Here is an 18,195-nt window from a genome sequence, read left to right on the forward strand (position 1 = left end):
AAATCATGGAGAAAACAGCGTGTTAGACGAAGAGAGTTTCATTGCGGAAGCGCAACGTAGGCCCGTGCTGTGGGTCTGTTCCACACCTGATTATTCAAACAAAGTTAAGGCCGAAGCTTGGAATGAGATCTGTAGGATGTATAACAAGGATTTTGACACCTAGACAGGAGAAAAAACCATAGGTAACTGTAAATATTTTTATTAATCTGTAATTAGGTATTTTCTGTACAAAAATACGAAACTGATACATTGTATTGTAGTTCGTTTTGTGCTACGTGACAACACATCACAGTTATCTTCCTCAACGTGTACATAACGCTTATATTCGAGAATATTGCCATACGAATTCTCCAGTACTGCTGACGAAGTAGTTTGCAAAATTATTGCGAATATTTTTCACTGCAATCGATCTACCGTTAGTAACTGAGCAACATTCTGTATCTTTAAAACCATCACAGTCAAACTATCTTCAAATTTTATTCCTCTCTGGTGCGGAAAGAAGTGTAAAGCCCGGTGCAATACTTTATAATGTCTTCTGCAAAGTGGAAACTCGAGGGAGACATTCAATGGTCCCTTCCCCCCCCACCCCCCCCCCACCCCACCCCCCTCTTTTAATCCAACCAACCAACATTCAATGGTCGGTGTAAAATTCGCCACTTATTCGACAATATTCCAAATGTTCATTCAATAAGACGTCTTGCTCTAGACAGACGGTAATTAAAGAAACTGTTTTTCACAAAGACAGAGACCTTCCAGCGAAAGGACGCTTAACATTCATGGACAATCGGAATGCTTCATCCGCAACAAAAACAAATGGCATATCTGGCTTTGTGATCACTGGCAATGGGCGTGGGCTAGGTAAATCAAATGTTTATTTATAATTTTGTTTCTGAAACTCGAGTTCATGAAGAGCGAAGAATCAGAATTTTTTCCGTATCCTACAACGTCAACTGCAGTAAAGCAATAGTTATGATCGCAAATAGCTAGAAGTACGATTGAAAAACAATGCTTGTAATTATAAAACATTGAGCCACTGTCTTGTGGAAGAATAATCGTCACATGCTTTCCAGCTATTGCGCCATCGCAGTTCGGGAAATCTGTTTCTTTGAAAAATCCGTCAGCTACTGTCTCCCACATTTCCTTGTTAGGCATTGGAATAGTCATTTGTCTCATGTGATGCCATAACTTCTTGCATACATCCTATATTATTCCATACAAGGTTGAAATTCCAAATGTAACGCAAATCAGTAAGAAATGCACCAGATGCTAAGTACCTGTAAGAAGAACAGTTTTACATAAATATAACAATGACAGATATACTTTTAGGGAATGATAAACAAAAGAAGTGGAAGAACCTGAGGTTATCATATGTGAAGGACAATAAAAGGTCTCGAGAAGTAAAGGAAGAGTGGTTCAGCAAGAACTGACAAAACTAAATATATTTATTCTGACCTCCTGTCATTTTTGCCACCCATTATTCAACACAAGATGTAAGTAAACAAAATATATGCTTCTAGAATGAAATTTTCACTCTACAGTGGAGTGTGCGCTGATATGAAACTTCCTGGCAGATTAAAACTGTGGGCCGGACTGAGTCTCGAACTCGGGACCTTTGCCTTTCGCGGGCAAATGCTCTACCATCTTTTTTCTTTATTTTCTTTTTTGGTATTTTTTATATATTTTTTCTTTATTTCTTTTTAAAGTCATCATCACTCAGGGTGTATACGCCCAGGGACATCGGGAAAAACCGAGGAATTTTTTCATCCCGGAGAAAACCGGGAAGAAGCCGGGAATTTTTCATTGTTTTAGTTTTTGGTTAAATTTTTGTAATTTTGACTGGTAAGAACTGATACACTAACAAAGAAATTTATATTAGCCCGCTATTGCAGAATAATACTGCAGCAATAAAATTTAAACGAGGGAAAGAAAACCAAAATAAACTGAAGTTGCAAAGGAAATGAGCCATTTCCAACAACATAACACAATGGGCACCCAAGGATCTGCCAGCATCAAATACTTCATAACAACAAACTGCTTCCAATGACCGTGACGTCACAACGCTTTATATTAGGTTCGTTTGAGCAGTTGTGATCGGGCTCGTGCGCATGCGTAATTGAGCCGGGTATGACTTGAAGCACAGCTGTCGGCTGTATCAGCAGTAGCAACTAGCAGCCAGATACTAGCAGGAAAAATTCTTCGGGCGAGCCCAAGCTGCCAGATTCGCGCAAGCGCAGAGCAATCTAAGTTGCAGTGGAGATGGCATTAGTCTCCACGTGACCCGTGTTTAGGTTTAAGAGATTTTGCTGTTTCTTCTTCGTTATCAATTCTCACTTCAAATGAAAATAAAACGGATTTCTGTGACCGAGAGCTAGCAAGTGAATTAAAATACATTCACATACTTATGGAAGGCTAAAATATGTTATTAGTTTTAGTCTCCTGGTTTTATTTTATTTCCAGGTTATGGCAGTCAAGCATTAATTGCCTTGAACCACACTTAAGTGCTTTTTGTCGACTTGCTAAAGAAATTTTGCTCTTATTAATCTTTTCCTCAGAGATAGTCAATTTATTTGAAACGAAGTGTTTCATTCCACAGTATTGGCTAGTGTCAACAGTTTGCTGAATTACAAGCGTCCGTTTCTATCTCTGTATAGCGTTATGCCGTATAGCGTTATGCCGTAATCAACACCCAAACGAGAGATAATACAGTACTGGTACTCTAAGAAAATTTGCAGCCCGAAAAGCTTAATATCAGATTGGTTCCTACTTCTTTGTGAATCTGAACATACGAATGCGCACTTTCAACAGAATTACAGATTTTAGTCTGGTTTACGAAATTCCGATGTTCTTGGAGTACCCTTTGATATTCTGTTTCGTTTACGACATAATGTAAGACCTCTATAGGTACGATATATGTAGGTAAACCCATGCAGGTTTTCTGTCACCGAAGCCGCGCAGGTGCAGTAACGCCGTTTTCTGGCGCAACTGCTGAAGCGAATTCTAACAGGTCGCGGGAAAATATTGCGAATGGTGGTTGAAAAGCCTTACTTTCAACGTAAATTTCATTTTAAGCAACATGAATTATGTTACGTCTGCGAATATGCTTTGAATTTCTTAAATCACAGAGCGTTTGTTTCTCATTTAAAGCTTAACACTCTGAGGGCCAACAACTTAGAAGAATTTCGAGCCCAGATATTTACGTATTATTTAAAATTTTACTGGCATGTTTGTGTTATGTATATTAAAGTGTAACACGTGCAAAAATACCGGTATTATATGTGAAAGCTTAGCGTTTCCGCCGACCAGGGTGGCCTAGCGGTTCTAGGCGCTACAGTCTGGAACCGCGCGACCGCTACAGTCGCAAGTTCGAATCCTGCCTCGGGCACGGATGTTTGTGATGTTCTTAGGTTAGTTAGGTTTAAGTAGTTCTAAGTTCTAGGGGACTGATGACCTGAGAAGTTAAGTCCCATAGTGCTCAGAGCCATTTGAACCATTTAGCTTTTCCTGTAGCTACACTATGTATATTAATTTAAACCATAACTTTTCCCATTTGTGTGTTCACGCTACTGTTGGTTGCTATTGGAGGACTACGTCACATTTCCTATGCTCTGAATATCTGTTGTCATAGGCTGTCGAGATCACGTGAAGTTGGCTATGACTGGCTTACTAAAGCGCATCGCAATCTCGATTTCAATGCTTCAGAAACTAACGTGCTGTGTTTGGTGGAATTCAATATATACTTTCGTAATACACAAATATGCAGCGTACATGCTGCTGCACATCATAGATCTTTCCAAAACACGTGTTTCTTTTTTTCTGTGGGAGGGGGGTAGGTTGTTCGTTTTTTAAGTGCAGGGAAGTTCTATGCCTGTGTATAAAGCTGTAACCATTCGAAGGGTTGATAAGTTTTATGGTTCCAAGAGAGCGTATTCTGTCACTTAACACGGAAAAAGTGTATTTTCACGCGGAAGAAAGTGTATTTTTAATCAGGACATCCAAGAAAAATCCGGGAATTTTTTTCCTTGTCCACGTATACACCCTGTCACTGTATCTTATAACCTGGCTTCAACAAATACGAGCTGCAGGGTCCTCAGTGCTCTGAAAATTGGAAATTCGTGGTAAGGACTACGGGACCAAACTGCTGAGGTCATCGGTCCCTAGGCTTACACACTACTTAATCTAACTTAAACTAACTTTCGCTAAGAACAACACATACACCCATGCCCGAGGGAGGATTCGAACCTCCCACGTGGGGGGGGGGGGGGGGGGGGGGGGAGCGCGAATAGTGACAGTCGCCTTAGATCTCACGGCTACCCCGCGCGGCTCAGAGCTCTGAAATCCTCGACATACACTACTGTAATTCTAGTCACTTTGTTCTAGCAGCTCTCAAAATTTTGTTTCTCTTGGGTCATAAGTTCTTGTAATTAAGAGAGCAGTGAATCTTCATTTCTCGACGGCTTCACTGCAGCTTTACTGACAGCAGTGCGTAAGAAATGGTGTACATTTAACAACATGGAATGGTCACTTTCCTTAGCTTCCAGTTTTGTCATCAACGAGTAATTTTCCCCTAACATGACGCATGCATTATTTACAGCCATGGCAAAAATATTTTTAGCTGGAATATTTTTTCCGTTGAAGCATGTGATGGCATCTAATGTTATGATGTTCATCAGCTGTGCAACAGTACACTTTCTGTCTTCACAAAAATACCTAACAAGTACATACAACAATTTTTTGGTGAAAACGTCAGTGCTTTCGTCTGAAAAATTACGAAAACTCGTGAGTTTCCAGAATGTCGTTCAATTTATCGGACTCTACTTTAGCCACAACATTTTTAAAATACTTGTGCACTTTGTTCTATCAATTTTCATACCTTGGGCAATTTCAAAATCGACGAAAATGTCTCTTATGAGCTCATCTATCTGATCTATGGTTGACAGGAACTTCTGTCGCCAATCTTATTTCAGCAGCTTTGGTGTCCTCGTCGGAACGGCGTCTCAAGCGGGAACGGGGGGGGGGGGTGCAGTAGCGGCGCCCCCCCCCCCCCAGTTCATACTCGTGGTGGGGGAGGTTTTACCACCCTTCCCACCCAAAAAATTAACTTGGAGTTTCATTTGATCTGTGGGCAGAGCTAGTGGTAAACTATGCTGCCGTCAAGAAATGTGAAATCTGTATTTTTGCTGGCAACAATTTTTGCTTTTGTCTGAAGCATCTTATAACACCTACTGCATTCTGTCCTCTCCCTTCGTCCCATTTCTCAGTCTGTGACCCCTAATGGGAGGCAGCCTCTGTATGCATATGTAATAAATTTTGCATAGCACTGTCGAACAATAGGTGAGACTGATCGGGCCCTCAGAAAGTTCGCATAGGCGAACTACAATGTAGCCAGTGAGCCGAATTTGGGGGAAAAGCGCCTGTAAAAAATTGATTTTGTTTTCCCTTTGAGTCGTTAACAGTTATCCTCTGCACTTGCGTAATAATATACTGTTCAAAACAAGTACTGCCACCACCCTCATTATTTACTGTTCGGTTCCACGTGAATATAAGTCCACATACGTTCCCCAGTAGGTGGTGCTACACTTTTTTTGATCAGTTTATTCTCGCGGTCACGAAGGCACAAGCCACGTGCGGTCCTATCGAAAATCACAAACACTGGCGAAAAATGGCCAAACAGTAGTCGGTACGCCTGACTCTCGCCGCTACGACAATGTCCGCCACACTCTACAAGCAATCCAACATTTAAGAAAATAAAAACAACGTGATAACCTGAATGTGAGGAGAGGCAGTATTTTAACGCTCCCCCCTCTGGACCTTTCACGACCACCATGCCTTCACTCCGTAATTACATCGCTATGCATTGTTGCTCTGCTAACAGTCGTGAAACGTGTACAGTGTAGCCAGAGATTTTTCTCCAGTTTTCTGTACAGAGATAAAGACACAAACATTTATTTGCAGTTTCGAGGTGATATGAGTGAACCTTAGTGTATGTAATTGTTTTATGCCATTTGTTTGTCAAAAATCTCCTAGTTCAGTACTTGATTGAAGAACGTAAATGTAATTGTATTCCCACACTTCTCGGTAAGACTTTTATGGGAAGGGGTGGGGGGTGAGGGGTGGGGGCTACGGCGTAACCGAAAGTATTTGCGAAAAGAAGTCAGTTATTTCCGATACAGTGGAAATGCTTTTGAGTTGAACGGGGCACCAAATCTCAATGCAAAAGCGACAAAACATTGCCTGGATCTACACTGGAATACTCAGAATTTACTTGGCTATCCGTATCAGTGACAAACAGATCAATCCCAAGAATTCCAGCAGGGAAAAGCGAAGAAATGTTCCAGAAATAACTAACAACGGTCGATGAATAAGCATTCCCTACCATTTCAACTAAGCAGGTAGAGGTTCGGTCAACGAAGCTGTCGATAATCACTATGTAAGGATATAAGTTAAACTCATACAGAAAGGCGCAGACTAGGCACATATAACATCGTATCGAGAACATAGATGGAATAATTCTTGTAAGTTGCAAGAAAACTAATATTTGGGTGCATGCGTTTGAGCTGGGTACAGTAGTGCAAGAAAATCCGTCCGTAACGCATCACAGCTTGTCCTGGCATTAGGCATCATGACAGTGGACGCAGATCATTCTTTTATTCCACAACAAGAAAAAGTCCACTGCTGTTACAGTGATCAGAAAAGTGAAACGTATTCTTCAATAAAATTCTTCAGGGTATCAGACCGCATCGTCATAATTTAAAATGCGCCAACGTTTCGGCCAGCGTTGCAGCTAGCCTTGATCAGGGCCTTACGTTAAGTGAAACGTATGTTTCGAAACATTATTATGTAGCAAGCTGCTATGAAGTCCATAGTTCATAACACGCATTACATTCACATTTCAGTGTGAAAATTTTAATTAATTTGACTAGTTACGAACATCTTCCATTTCTGACTCATAGGAAAACATAATACACTCATGATTCGACACACGCTGCTTTGTTTAGAGGCCATATTTCTCATACACCCTGGAATAGTAGTTCAGCAATGGTATCAATCAGTCGGGGCATTTATTGCTTAGATAATGTCTTTCAGGTTGAAAACAGCCCTCAATTTACTAAGGCATTACAGATAATTTTATCCTGAAGCCTAGTACGCACTGATTTATTATCCACTCATTATCGCGGTTCGTTATCCCTGGTTCATAGACGCGTTATTGTTGTTGCAGACTGTTTGTGGAAAACTCTTTCTCACCCTGCAACACAAAAGTATCGAAGCAGAAACCGAATTTTCACTCATGTGAATCACTGCATGAGGCAAAGCTACATCCTTTTCTGAAACTAGTTTCCTCGGAAAACCTATTACTATTTGCACAAAAAAATTAAGAAAATAATATTTTTGGATTTGCGTGAGGTTTTTCTTTTCGCTACGCAACGTTTCTCATGTGATTTCATAAAAAAGTTGATATATTGTTGCCTAAAATTCGTGATTGGCAGAGAAGTGGCTAACTTTTCGTTATGTCAGTTTTTACCTTGTTTATAAATGAAGTAGCATAACTCATTGAACGTAATTTGAAAAATTTGCAATGAAGAATGACCTCACTGGCTGTTTCAGGTTTTTTGCGCTTTAGGTCATGTACTGTAGCGTGCCAACTGAAGCTAACATACCGAAGTATTTTTTTTTTTTTTTTTACCGTGGTAGGAAAGTATTTTTTTACCGTGGTAGGAAAGCTGTATCTTTTCAGTATCGAGTGTGTTGGTGATAAGCCGCACATGATAAGTTCCTGCACGCCACGCAGAGTACAGCGTGACAACGAACTACACACAAACAGTTCGAGGTAGTCAAACAGGGTTTTCATCAAATAATAGTACGCAGAGAGATGAGTAGTTCTCTGTACAATAAATACTGAGTTGTTTTATTCTTAATAATGGGGAAGCGTATTAATGGTTCAAATGGCTCTGACCACTATGGAACTTAACAGCTGAGGTCATCAGTTCCCTAGAACTTAGAACTATTTAAAGCTAACTAACCTAAGGACGTCACACACACCCGTGTTCGAGGCAGGATTCGAACCTGCGATCGTAGCGGTCGCGCGGTTCCAGACTGAAGCGCCTAGAATCGCTCGGCCACATTGGCCAGCAGTGTATTAATGCCATTCATTGCTTATGAAAGAAGAGTATAGTGCTATAATGCAAATCAATGTTTACAATAAAACTTGTCGCAAAACAGCAGCATGTAAAAATATGTAGTCGCTTCTGGTAACAAGTTTTAATATACTGCGAGTGTGGCTTCATTCTTGCCTGTTATACAGCCACTGAGAAAAGCATTCGTACACAGAAAACGAGATATGAGTTCTCTGTATTTCATATCGGTTTCATCACAAATGCAACTTGCAACGCCGCGCCTGATTAGCAGCGCGGTCTAAGGCGCTGCAGTCCTGGACTGTGCGGCTGGTCCCGGCGGAGGTTCGAGTCCTCCCTCGGGCATGGGTGTGTGTGTTTGTCCTTACGATAATTTAGGTTAAGTAGTGTGTAAGCTTAGGGACTGATGACCATAGTAGTTAAGTCTCATAAGATTTCACACACATTTGAACATTTGAACTTGCAACGGCACAAACATTACTCAGTTTACTTAAATTGATTCAACAACTGAAATTTGAGTGTCAAATAAAAGCAAAAACAGTGCTTCACACGGCAGTTCGTCATTGAACAAATATGGTAGTACACATTATCTTTACAGCTGAAAATATTTTATTTACCATGTGAGTTTCCTTCTAATAAATCATCAGTCGTAGTCGATTTGGTATGAATTGTGCAAATTTGTTGGTTAGGTCTAATGTTAATGTTCTTCCATTTACATTACAGTATGGCTTTAAGGTCTGATTTGCACCCTCTTCTGTGATTTACTACACTCATGTTCAAAATGTTTACAGTGTTTTAGCCGGCCGCAGTGGCCGCGCCGTTCTGGCGCTGCAGTCTGGAACCGCGAGACCGCTACGGTCGCAGGTTCGAATCCTGCCTCGGGCATGGATGTGTGTGATGTCCTTAGGTTAGTTAGGTTTAACTAGTTCTAAGTTCTAGGGGACTAATGACCTCAGCAGTTGAGTCCCATAGTGCTCAGAGCCATTTTTCTTTTTTTACAGTGTTTCCTCTTACTCGCGACACACTCAATTAGTGAGTTATAGCGTCGTTTTAATTTTCATTACCTAACTTTTCGTTCCCCTATTATCTCTACATCGATCCATGGGTGATGGCTGATATTTGTAAACGATTATTACTATTTTGTTATTTTAGGTGTGGTACTGCACAATGTCACAAAAATCTATCAAGGAATTTTTTGGAGGTGGTAGTAGCACTAAAAAATCTCAGATCGTTTGTATTTGTGTTACCCATGACAGTGCCCAGTTTCAGTCTGATAGTAATAATATTAGTCGAACATACTTACAAGAAAGCACGAACATTAATACTGGTTAGTCAAATATTTTGTGGTCAACTATAAGTGTTTCTTCCTATGCTGTTATGCTATGTTCTCACTGTAACAGACTTTACTTGTTGAAAGTTATTTTTATGTCAGTGTGATGTGTACGATACAAGTCATGTTGCACTTTTTTATGCATAACGATTTCAGGTAGAGGCGATGGACATAAAAGTTGCGGCATAGGACCGTCAAAGCGTGCTGACACTTCGTTATCATATGAAAACACAATGTATACTTGTTTTTGAAACAAAATTTCACCCATCACAGGAGCATACGTTTCCGCGAAGGAATGGAAGATCTTGTAAATCGGAATGGTTTGTGGCTTATCCATGGCTACATCACGAGGAAAAGAGTGGTAGTGTTGTCTGCTATGACTGATTTCGGTCCATCCACGTACTGTACAATTGAAGACCACAGTAAGAGACTGCTTTTCTTAAAGGAGGTTTCTGTAACTGGAAAAGAACTCCGGTAACGTTCAAGACACGGGAGAAGGGATTTTGTTTTCGTCGAGAGCCTCTCGCAATTACTCAGCAACGCGAAAGTAGCCACTAGTGACTCCCAACTCGCACGACATCTGCTGACCGATCAGAAGAGAGCTCGAACCGCTTTACAGGTAATTATCAATTCATGGGTCGAACAGGAAACGCACTGAGAGGACATGAAACGATCTCTGGGAGCCTCATGAAATTTCTCAGTGAGAGGAAGAATGATGAGCCAGAACTGAAGGCATGGCTGAAACGCCGCGACACTTGATTGGCGCCAGTGATACAAAACTAAGTACTGGAAATTATGGCTCACATGAATCAGTGAGAAACGGCGCAGAAAATAAAGAATCCCCCATTTTACGGAATGTGGCAGATTCAACGACGGACGTGGCTCGCCAGGAGCACTTCACTCTTTGTGTTCATTGCGTTGACCCTAAGACGCTCTAAATAAAAGAACTTCTTCTGGGTTTATACAGTCCGCCGAACTCACTAGAAATTGAGTTTCCACGTGCTCACTATTCGATAGTGTTGCTAATACACTACTGGCCATTGAAATTGCTACACCAAGAAGAAATGCAGATAATAAACGGGTATTCATTGGACAAATATATTATACTAGAACTGACATGTGATTACATTTTCACGCAGTTTGGGTGCACAGATCCTGAGAAATCAGGACCCAGAACAACCACCTCTGGCCGTAATAAAGACCTTGATACGCCTGGGCATTGAGTCGAACAGAGCTTGGATGGCGTGTACAGGTACAGCTGCCCATGCAGCTTCAACACGATACCACAGTTCATCAAGAGTAGTGACGCGTTTTGTGACGAGTCAGTTGCTCGGCCACCATTGACCAGACGTTTTCAATTGCTGAGAGATTTGGAGAATGTGCTGACCAGGGCAGCAGTCGAAAATTTTCTGTATCCAGAAAGGCCCGTACGGGACCTGCAACATGCGGTCGTGGATTATCCTTCTGAAATATAGGGTTTCGCAGGGATCGAATGAAGGGTAGAGCCACGGGTCGTAACACATCTGAAACGTAACGTCCACTGTTCAAAGTGCCGCCAATGCGAACAAGAGGTGACCGAGACGTGTAGTCAATGGCACCCCATACCATCACGCCGAGGCCGGCCGCGGTGGTCTAGCGGTTCTGGCGCTGCAGTCCGGAACCGCGGGACTGCTACGGTCGCAGGTTCGAATCCTGCCTCGGACATAGGTGTGTGTGATGTCCTTAGGTTAGTTAGGTTTAAGTAGTTCTAAGTTCTAGGGGACTTATGACCTAAGATGTTGAGTCCCGTAGTGCTCAGAGCCATTTGAACCAGCCAGCCATCACGCCGGGTGTACGCCAGTATGGCAATGACGAATACACGCTTCCAAAGTGCGTTCACCGCGATGTCGCCAAACACGGATGCGACCATCATGATGCTGTAAACAGAACCTGGATTCATCCGAAAAAATGACGTTTTGCCATTCCTGCACCCAGGTTCGTCGTTGAGTAACTCATCGCAGGGGTTCCTGTCTGTGATGCAGCGCCAGTGGTAACCGCAGCCATGGTCTCCGAGCTGATATTCCATGCTGCTGCAAACGTCGTCGAACTGTTCGGCAGATGGTTGTTGTCTTGCAAACGTCCCCATCTGTTGACTCAGAGATCGAGATGTGGCTGCACGATCCGTTACATCCATGCTGATAAGATTCCTGCCATCTCGACTGCTAGTGATACGAGGGCATTGGGATCCAGCACGGCGTTCCATATTACCCTCCTGAACCCACCGATTCCATATTCTGCTAACAGTCATTGGATCTCGGCCAACGCGAGCAGAAATGTCGCGATACGATAACGTTTGACCAGGCAACGCCGGTCAACTGCTGTTTGTGTATGAGAAGTCGGTTGGAAACTTTTCTCGTGTCAGCACGTTGTTGGTGTTGCCACCGGCGCCAGCCTTGTGTGAATGCTCTGAAAAGCTAATCATTTGCATATCACAGCATCTTCTTCCCGTCGGTTAAATTTCGCGTCTGTAGCACGTCATCTTCGTGGTTTAGCAATTTTAATGGCCAATAGTGTACGTTAGGGTGGAACAAAAATGTGAAGGAAATTCTTCGTCAAGACCAGCCAACGAGTTGATACATCCACTGCAGCAATCATTGTTTGAATCTTGCACTACATAAACTGTGATCCATTGTGCGATGTACAGGTAACTGTTCAAGACGCCTGAAATATAACTCTAGAATACGCAAAAAGGAAAAACGTGTACGCAGATAGAGACGAGGTATTGGCAGAAGTAAAGCTGTGAGGACGGGGCGTGAGTCGTGCTTGGGTAGCTCAGTTGGTAGAGCACTTGCCCGCGAAAGGCAAAGGTTCCGAGTTCGAGTCTCGGTCCGACACACAGTTTTAATCTGCCAGGAAGTTTCGTGTACGCAGATGTTGTGCTACCACCTGGTGTCGATGAGACGAATTCAAATCCAAAAGATCAATGACTGATTCCATTGTGTCCCATCCGATGGACTGTAAAAGTAAAATCTTTGACACGTTTCAGGGAAATCTATGAGAGGTTCAGAAAACGGTGACCGAAATATTTAATGTACCGAGCTCAGTTAGAGACAAAGATGGCCAGTCCTGCAGAACTAAGCGAAGTGGCTCGAAAAGTTTGAAACTATTTTTTGTATAACAGTAGCAACTGAAGTGTTTGGACCATCTGAGGAACTGGCCAGATCTCTAGAGAATCCTTATTTTAGTGCAGCCGGAGTGAAACATTCTGTAGAGGTTCTGAAAGTAGCTCTTGCAAATCTTAGGCCTACGGAAACATTTGATTCGACGTTAAAGAATTTCAAAGATTATCCTAAAAACCTAAATATGAAAGACCCAAATGTCTCACGACCAAGAAGAAAACCAGCGAAATTGCAACACACAGAAACACCGTCTGTTCCCAAAGAATAGTCTAAGGAACGAAAATTTAGCAAAGATTTTTTGACATTCTTGATCCCCTTCTGAATGAAATTGATCGAAGGTTCATTGAAGAGGATCTGAACTGACTATCTCAGCTTGAAGAGATACTTGTTACATGCTCCCAAACACAACCTACATCTACACGACGTTTGGAAGAATTGCTTGGTGTACATACAACAGAATTTAACCTGGACAGGCTTCATGCACAGCTCGAAATGCTGCGGTCCGTTACGACTGGTATACAACCATGTAATGTATCCTCCGTTGGAAGGGTTAAAGAACTCTTTCAGGAAGTTATTCGTCTCATCATTCAGTTCCAGTATCGTCAGCATCCTCCGAGAGGTCATTCAGCGCCCTGAGACGACTTAAAACTTGCCTCAGATCGACAATGACTCAGTTGAGACTCACACATGTCCATGCGCATCAACACAGGGTTGGAAAAATTAATTTTATGGATCTCATGAAAGGATTTGCTTCCCGAACTGTCGGAAAGAAAGCTACATTTGGAAATTGTACATAAAATTTTTAGTCTAAATAAAAACAAAATAAAAGTCTTCTTCTTTTTCAAACTAATTATGTTTTTCTTTTCTTTTTTCAATACATTGTGATGCACAATGTTTGTAAAATAATAATAGTAACAAAACGTTTCTTTCTGACTGATTGATATTCCAGTCTACAGTAAATATGAATTCCTTTTCGTAAATGGTCTAAAAACAAAATAGATCCAGTGTCTTACCAGATAAATGATGTCTTTTTAAAAATTGAAACAACGAAATTGTTTTCAAAATCACGACCTACAATATTGGGTCCATATTAGTATTAGTGAATTGTTTCTCTCTGTAGATTAACAAAGTGCTGATTAACCTTCCCACAATATCGGTATGCATGTATTCTTAACAATTTTGATGAAGGACGAAATCACTTAAAAATGGTTCAAATAACTCGGAGAACTATGGGACTTAACTTCTGAAGTCATCAGTCCTCTAGAACTTAGAACTATTTAAACCTAACGAACCTAAGGACATCACACACATCCATAACCCAGGCAGGATTCGAACCTGCGACCGCTGCAGTCGCGCGGTTCCAGATTGAAGCGCCTAGACCCACTCGGCCACTTCGGCCGGCACGAAATCAGTAAATGGGGTTGCCTCCCTCTAAAGAAATATTTGACTCGCCACTGCCTCTTCAAGCTTAATATTTGCTGTGCTTGTAGTAGGTTGATGCACCCACTATGAAAGCACTGATTGTTAACTTATGACACTAAACTTCATTGCGAATCGCGATTTGCGTCTTTCAAAAGTTTGCTTCTTCCAGTACACAAACTAATATCACACAGCCTGCATCGAGCACGATAAGTGTCCTTGGGGTCTCAGTTAAACACCCTTTAAACTGTTCTTTCTTTTGTCACACTTCCCTGAATTTCTGCTTTCAACTTTGACTGTCACTATTTTGTAACTCTCTTTTCTTTTCTTTTTCGGTGCTGAAGCCAATACTAATACTACCGTTACACCCAACGACTCAAAAACAAAAAACTTTAGAAGCTTATGGAAAGGCTAAAGGAACTGAACTGATCTACGAAAGCTGTCTATCCTTTACTTTCAACATGTGAACAAAGGCAGAAACACAGCCGCCACTCCGGATGTTAAGAATGGAACTGTAAATAAGTAACAATGGTGCAGAGATTACAGTAGACGCGCTAAAAGTTGCCTGATGGACCCCTGCTTTCGGTTGTCGGATAATTACCCCATTCGGTGCACTTCGCATTAATTGTCTTCTATTTACGATTGGTACTAGCGTCAGGTTTTCCTCAACAGTGCCCATTTCCTTCTAATCATTGCGTTGCATTACAGCAACTTTAGTTTCAAAATTTTTTGGAGCATTGTTCCAGGAAAAACAGCGATCGATTAATATTATAACTTATTTCAGTACACACAGTATTTAAGTTGTTTGTTTTTATTTTTAGATGCTGGAGCAGTGTTATCCACGTCTGCACAGATGGACCTGTTCCATGGCAACGGCTCCTACGGTCATCAAGGATTATAAGATTTAAAGATGATCTCTTAGAAGATAAAATCGGTCATCTGAAAAAGAATAAACAACTTAAATGGGATTACAAGTGTGTATTTAAATAAGCTAATTTTTGTTTAGTTTATGTTCTTTGCTACAAGTAAGTACCACATTTGAAAATGATTGTCTCGTAATGCGCGTTCCAGAGTCTGTGTTGCTTCTGTGCAAAATTTGTACCCCAGCAAGCAGCAGCTCAACGGCACGAGTAGCGCTGAGCTACAAACAGGTCAGTATATCCCCTGTCACGTGTCCCCTCCAGACAGTGACTAAAATACTTTCCTCTGCACCTCGTTTCATCCATGAGGTAGGTCCCAATAGCCAACTTCCTGCATATAATGGTGACAGACGTATACAATTTTTAAAACTTATACAGTTTGGTAACTTTTTCTTGTTTAATTTCTCATTTCGCAAATTTTTCTTTCTTGGGCAAAAACTCCCTGCGTTTTACAGAAGGGCCGGGAATTCCTTCCTTCGTCGCTAGATTTTGGAAAAAAGAGACAAAAGTTCCTACACGTAGAAATGTGACCCTATGGTTGGCAACTGTGCTACTGACTTGAGATGGGCTAGCTCGAGTTGCCAAACCGGGTTAACTCGAGTTCCGTTCACGCGGTGTTCGGCGGCCGCCGCTGTCGACGACAGTTTCGGTCAAGACTGGAGTTCACCGCCGTCGCGCCGACCGAACCCGAGTTGAACTGAATAGAGTCTATGCCTACAGAACGGGGTGTCATTCACTGTGGTCGATTCGAGGAACACATTCCCCCCTACATTAACCCCTATTGTTGCAGACGGGAGGGGCACGCCGCCCTCTCAGCAGTGCCTGGGGGGGGGGGGGGGGGGGAGGGGGTTCCATAGTCCGATCCACGAACGATGGTGGTTCGCGCATGTCGAAGCAAGGACGGGTGTTGCATTGTTGACGATTCCAAGAGAGAGTTGTGGTAAGTGCATGCGTGTGCTTTCCTCTTGAAGACAGTGCATATCCTGCAAATTATGTCTCTCGCTTGTTTGTGCAGAATTTGTCACTTACCACGACAATTAGTGATGACAACTCACAACAAATGGAATCTAAATTCACTAAATAACTCGCTACGGTCACGTTTAATGCTCCCATTAGCTACATAATTCACAGCAGAGCGCTCAGAACACTACCGAACGCTCAATGACTGTCGAAGAATACGCGACGTAGGTGCGCAGGTCAAGTGTAAAGCAGACCATCGTCCTTCGTGACTCCAACCATATTGTACGCGCAAACAAAGTTGACACTCGGCGCGGTGGCTGATGGGAGCGACTGCAAAGGCACTTCCCATTTACAGCCGCTCCCATCATCTAGCGCGCCGGGTGTCACCTTTATTTGCGAGTGTAATAGTTGGCTCTGTGATACTGCAGGCGGAAGTGATCTAAACCGCTTTTCAGTCAGATAAATCGTATTTCGTCCCGAAGTCACAGCGTCGATTCGACGAAGGTATAAGTGTACATGTAAATTTTGGCTCGTTGAAACGACTAACGTGTAGCAGTAACGAACAAAATGTAGTCGTCGATTGGACGAACCTTTAGTAATGAGCGAATAATTTGCTATAGGTACGTAACTGGATTTTGTTGAATATAATGCTTTGCTTCCATGTGGGCTGATGTTTCCATAACTTTCCTTTTCTATTCAGGAGCTGGCGAATTATTCAAAACAGAGACTTATGGATTCAGTGGAATCAAATCTCGACCTACCCTCATCTGATGATTCTGACGAAGACTACAACGCCAAAGAAGATATCATTTTCGATGACACTATCGGCTCTGCATCAGACTGGGATGAAGAAACACTCAACGCAACGGTGGCGCCAACTGAGGAGGAAGCATCTGTTGGGAAAAACAAGAAGGGGCAAAACAATCAACTACTTGCCCCGAGAAAACTGGCCGGAAAAATGTGCAGTACGCAAGTAACAAGTATGTTTTCAGGGAAAAAGAGTTCCTCGACAGCTTCACAATCGTCAGTCACAACATCATCCTCAGGAGACTACTTCCAATACGTCTTGGTGCCATCTGAAGGCGAGCTTATGTCTGAAATAGGAATCGCCTGGAAAACGATAAGTCTGCGTGAAACCACTGGTAATGCACCAGCATCAAACATAGCCAATATTCGGCAAGGTCCGATTCAAATGGTTCAAATGGCTCTGAGCACTATGATCATCAGTCCCCTAGAACTTAGAACTACTTAAACCTAACTAAGCTAAGGACGTCACACACATCCATGCCCGAGGCAGGATTCGAACCTGCGACGGTAGCGGACTGTAGCGCCTAGAACCGCTCGGCCACCTCGGCCGGCCAAGGTCCCATTGCTTCCACTGGATAGACGTGTGACGATCTACATTGTTTTGAGTTACTCTTCTCAGATGACATTGTTCTTCTATTGTTTGTATTCTTTGTATTCGATGCTCCTGGCTCCTGATCACTCAAATTATCGTGTAAGAATTGATGGCATTTTCTTTTCGGTACTTATTCCATAGTGTTCCCGGCGGGTGATATATGTATATATAGATGGTGGTCCATTGATAGTGACAGGGCCAAATATCTCACGAAATAAGCATCAAACGAAAAAACTACAAAGAACGAAACTCGTCTACATTGAAGGGGGAAACCAGATGGCGCAATATTGGCCCGCTAGATGGCGCTGCAGAGATCAAACGGATATCAACTGCGTTTTTTAAAATAGGAACCTCCATTTTTATTACATATTCGTGTAGTACGTAAAGAAATATGAATGTTTTAGTCGGACCACTTATTCGCTTTGTGACAGATGGCGCTGTAATATTCACAAACCTATAAGTACGTGGTATCACGTAACATTCTGCCAGTGCAGACGGTATTTGCTTCGTTATACATTACCCGTGTTAAAATGGACCGTTTACCAATTGCGGAAAAGGTATATCGTGTTGATGTATGGATTTTGTGATCAAAATGCCCAACGGGCGTGTGCTATGTATGCTGCTCGGTATCCTGGACGACATCATCCAAGTGTCTGGACCCTTCGCCGGATTGTTACGTTATTTAAGGAAACTGGAAGTCTTCAGCCATATGTGACACGCCAACCTCGACTTGCAACAAATGATGATGCCCAAGTAGGTATTTTAGCTGCTGTCGCGGCTAATCCGCACATCAGTAGCAGACAAATTGCGCGAGAATCGGGAATCTCAAAAGCGTCGGAGTTGAGAATGCTACATCAACATCGATTACACCCGTACCATA

Source organism: Schistocerca serialis, chromosome 4, assembly GCF_023864345.2.
Source record: "Schistocerca serialis cubense isolate TAMUIC-IGC-003099 chromosome 4, iqSchSeri2.2, whole genome shotgun sequence".
NCBI lineage: Eukaryota > Metazoa > Arthropoda > Insecta > Orthoptera > Acrididae > Schistocerca > Schistocerca serialis.